General features: G+C 37.9%; 1 protein-coding gene across 1 annotated transcript in view; it reads left to right on the top strand.

Annotated features, from left to right (window-relative positions):
- LOC116060293 (zinc finger protein ZIC 4-like) overlaps window positions 1–318 on the top strand; it is a 6,313-nt gene extending 5,995 nt beyond the window's left edge. The window contains exon 2 of the mRNA XM_031313794.2: window positions 1–318. This exon is cut by the window's left edge and continues 1,528 nt beyond it. The gene's annotated coding sequence lies outside the window, so the exon portion shown is untranslated.
- Window positions 319–5,140: the final 4,822 nt, after the last annotated feature.

The following is a 5,140-nucleotide window of genomic DNA, read 5'->3' as shown; positions in this document are numbered from 1 at the left end:
TCATTAAGTGTCTCCTTAACCTCTTCAACTCTATGGACCTTTCAGTGGGTTAATCGCCTGCATCTGTTTACACTCCATCTACAATTAAGTCAAGACCACAAGGTTTCCAAAATTACCATATATGTCATACACATATTCCTTTAACATGAAAATGTGTATTAAATGATGCACAAGACATCTATTGTTTTCCCTTTGATCAAATGGTGCAGCCATAAAAAGTGGAATCTTGGATTTGAAAATTGACTCAATGTAGCTTCAATGAATCAACAAAACGAGCAGAATGTATTGTGAAAGATTGTGGTACAGCTTGGAAAAATATTTAATCTATGTTTGAACTTACTGCATTGAGAACACTTTAAATGAGTAATAAGTGACTTATACCAATATACATTATCCATCAACTAGTAGGACATATCAAGCTGGATTTGAACCTGAGTTGTAAGAAAATCTAGCTGAAGCAGATTGTTTAAACATACAATGAGACAGGATTTAAATTATATTTTAAAGGGAAATTAAGGCTGATTTATGGTTGTACGTGACTACGCAGAGCCTAAGTAAGTGGCTTATGCCGTTGTGAGGATTTATACTTGTGTGCTGGTGTGTCTGCGTCATTCTAGCGTATGTCTTTAAGAGAATAGCAGAGCAGAGCCAGTATGTAGTGTGTGCGTGTGCTTGATTTTTGGTTTTAAAGTGTGTACAACCCAGGTCTTACAACCTTAAAACTGAAAGTGAGCACACCTGAAATGTCTCTAATAATCCCTCATTGCACAGGAAAACTGGGTGCACAGTAAGTACAGTAAGTCAAAATTGAAGTAGGAAGTGAGTCTGTAAACTGTGATGGATGTTCACAAGGGTTATCTTGGTAAATAATTTTAGTGTTCATCTTCCAAGTGCATATGGCTAACGTGGGGGTTTGTTTAAAACCTTTTAAGTCACTTTTCCCCTAAGCTATTAACTTAGTGTGTACATTATTATTACTGGCAAGAATGATGGACAACACAGCAAATAACACCAAGGTTGAATGAAACTGTAATTTTCCTTTAAACAATTTAAGTGATTTAAGAATTGTGAGTTTCAATTTCATTTAGGTTTACTTACGACAAATCAATCTGGAAGTCAAGAGTGGAGAGGCTACAGGGAAGTTTATACAGTAAGTGCAGAACAAAATTGGACAGACAGAATTGTGTCATTGAAGTTTTGATTCTCAACCAATAATCTCTAGACAGGAGCAAGCAACTACTCGCACCCAGTTTATGAAGTTTGTATTATTTTCATGGTCGTCACGTTGAAACAGTGATTTGCACCGTCACCTCACAGCTGTGGCCTTTCTGTAGGGAGTTCACATGTCTGTGTGGGTTTTCTCCCACAGTCCAAACACATACAGGTCTGATTAATTGGAAACTCTGAATTAGCTGTAGGTGTAAATGTGAGTGTGAATGGTTGTCTGTCCATATATGTTAGCCCTGTGCTAGACTGGTAACTTCTCAAGGTGTACCATGCCTCTCACACAATGTGAGTTGGGATAGGCTCCAGCTCTCTGTCTCATGTTATCAAGTGCTCAGAATCTCTCAGCTAATGAAAACTAGTAACTATCCAATCAGGTTGTTGCTTCAAATTGTTTGAGTACAAATCTGTCCCTGGGTTATCATACATTTTGCTCTACAGATTGATTAATTTTGCCTCACGATAGGGCAGACATTTCAGAGTAATTGATCACTGAATAGCACATATTTGTGTTTTATCGAGAAAGGCTGTTTGATGCAGTACCACACCATGACCACCAGAAGTCATTGAAGGTTTCCAGTTCAGACACCTGAACAATTCATTGTCTAAAAACATGTTCAATGCAGCAGATGAAATGCAAGATACAGTCAGCTATTATGAACTCCAGCGAGATCAACCTTTCCTTTCACCCTTTCCCACCCCAACCCTCTGAATTAACAACACTAAGTCACAATGATGTGTGAGTAAACGAGTGAATAAGAAATTTAATTAAAACCAACCAGATGTCAGAGTTTTTATCAACCATTTTTGTCGATTTTACTCCGTAATCAGTACTGTATCTTGGTGACTCTCTGGAAACAGGTGAAAGGACAGCATCTGTCTGTCCTTGTATCATGATTATTAACAAGGCTCATCAGGCTTTTAAAAGAACAAGCTAATGTTATGATGTAGTGCAGGGGTGGCGAACCTGTGGCTCTTGAGCCGTATGTGGCTCTTTGCCTGCTCCTGTGAGGCTCTTACTGTGTGGCTGGGGGCTGTGTCATTGGTTGATTGTTGTCTTTAACTTTTCTGAAACATACAGTATTTCAGATAAGTAAAAAAAAACCACATTTGAATGCATCTGCCAATACTGCCAATACATTTGCCAATTATTTTAAAATGGAAAATAATGCAGCAGAGTTTTGAGGACAGATTCTGCAACCTGAGGAAAAACAGCGGCCACAGATCACCTTCCTCGTTAACCCTTTCACTGCTGAATCAGATTGTTTGAAAGCCCCTTTAGTGACAGATGAGTGAAAGAGTCACAACCGAGTTCTAGCAAGACCTGAAAAGGACTGTGGATAACAAAGACTGTCAGGTTTCCCACTGAGTCAATCTAAGTGAGAAAAAAACCTATGAAAACTGCTATGTATTATGACTGTCATCAGATCTGGAAGTCACTGTTGCTGTTGTAGTGTGGACATGCATGTGTTGTGTGGCTTTTTGCTATGGTGCAGGTTTTTTTTGTGGCTCTTTATACCTAACTGATTGGCCACCCCTGATTTAGTGTGAGGTCAAGAGATTTGATGCAAATCTGACCACAGAGCAGCTGAAAGGATTCATATCCAGTGTGCCTGAGGAGCACTGGAACTACTACGCCACCTAAGCATTAAAAAGCTCATTCTTGATCTTGGAAATATTATTCAACCATTATCTGTAACTGCTCACATTCACACCTACGGGCAATTTAGAGTCGCCAGTTAACCTAAACTGCATGTCTGTAGACTGGGGGAAGAAACTGCAAAACCCGGAGAAAACCCACATGGGGAGAACATACAAACTTCACACAGAAGGGTTCGAACCCTGACCCTCCTGATCTAAGGCACCATGCAGCCCTTGGAAATACTAGTAAGTAGCCCATGGAATAAGAGGTCTTACTGTACTGAACTGTTGAAGTGATAATAGTTGGTCTCACTAGATGAAAGCTTTCTTCTAACCACATAACTCAAGCCAACTAAATGAATCTGTATCCTGGTGCTAGGTTTAATGATTAATTGACGTCAGGGATGACTCAGATATACACTGCCTGCTCAGACTGCTTCCCAATAAGCTGTTTGTAAAGTTAGCATAGGCCAATGCCATTTTACGAAAGACCCATCTTCGATCTGCATTTCCCAATGTCCCACAGTACTGATGCGTGTGAGATCCTTTTACACCAAACCTGATGACCGGTGTCTATCTGTTTTAACAAGAAAAAGACACTAGCAGTATGTGTCTACATTAGTCAAGAGTTTTAAGAAGAGTATGATGAATTTTGCTGTCAGACTTACAATGTAAAGGACTCCAGGTCCATAATTTAAAAGACAGTGTCACAAACACACTGAACGAGTAGTATATAAGTTAGCAAGTATATTTATTTGTTTGTTTTTTTAAATTATTATCAGAAAACTGGACCTGCATTTTTCATGCAGGTCCACTGGTTTACAGTCACATGCAGTCATCACAGAGCAATACAAAAAAATCTAAAATGAATTTCTCAATGAATTGTTTTTCTCATGCACATGAAAGTGTAATTTGTTAAATAAACCATTTAAATCCTAATAACTTATTATTAGTCTTCTGTTAAGCACATATGAAGCAGGCACAGCTACTATTACTACTACTACTACTACTACTACTACTACAGCTTCATAATTATTCTTTTGATGTCCAGGAATGCAGATAGGATTTTACTATATATATATATATATATATATATATATATATATATAAGGATATTTTTGCCTGATTTGATTAGAAAAGGCTGTAGGCCTACTATTTGTTGATTTTTTGTGACTTAACTTCTTATTTTTTTAAATTTTACGATGTTTTACAATGTTACAAAAATGTGTATAGAAGCCAATACAGCAGCAGCCTTAAAATAAGTAGATGGTGAGGTATTTACCGTTAATTTAATTTTTGTTATTTTATTAATCAAATACAGCATCTGTGACCCTTTTCTTTCAACCACAACAAGGATACATAGGCTTCACAGGATCTGACAGACTCGAGCCAGGCCAAATACTTTTGAAAAACCTTTAAGTTAGTCAATAATGTTATCCTGGCAGACTATTCCGAGCAACTGATTTCCTCATAAAATGAAAGCTACACATGGTAACACGTTGTTCAAACCTTCACACGGCCGGAAATAATGAAGATATGGGCTCAGTGTACTCAGTAGCAGCTGCCCGTGTCCACCTCTGTCATCAAGTGACCAGGATTACTGATGTGGAGCTGACTTCGATTTTCAGGTGGGATTGTATATGTGGATTCATGGACAAGATACTTCCGTGTGACATGTGAATTTCTGACTTTTTTTTTATATCAGTGGAATGCAGCATTAAACACAGATTCTGAGTAACTGCACAAGAATTACAATGGTTTTGTAAGTCAGTAGTTCCCAATGTGGGTCAGGACCCTCACAATGGGTCACAAGATAAATGTGCTTGGTCGTGATGATTAACAGGAGAGGAAAACAAACAAAAACATATTTCTGCTACGCAAAGGTATGTTATTTCAGACTTTCATCTAATCTTAGCTTTGTTCATTTTACAATCTGGATATGTTACCTTCTTCAGGGCTCTAGGAATGCTGTTCTAAATGGATGGCAAAATGGCATTTGACCAAAACTTAGATTTGAAGGATTCACTTTAAATACAACATACACAGCTGACCCCACGAAACTCACGCCAATGTGGAGAGACACAAATGGAGCACTAACATTTATCTTTGAATCCATCGAGCACAGGGACCCACGTGCATCTGTTAGGATTTTTATATATTTATTTATTTTGCTACCTTGGTTAATTTAGTCTGAAGGAGGAAAAGTAAAATGTATAGTCTTAAAGAAAACATGCTCATTTGGGTTTTCTACTAGAACACATGCTTTAATGTTCAA

The sequence above is a fragment of the Sander lucioperca genome, chromosome 15, assembly GCF_008315115.2.
Source record: "Sander lucioperca isolate FBNREF2018 chromosome 15, SLUC_FBN_1.2, whole genome shotgun sequence".
NCBI lineage: Eukaryota > Metazoa > Chordata > Actinopteri > Perciformes > Percidae > Sander > Sander lucioperca.
Note: the sequence above shows the minus strand (reverse complement) of the source record. Positions and strands in the feature narration are given on the sequence as shown.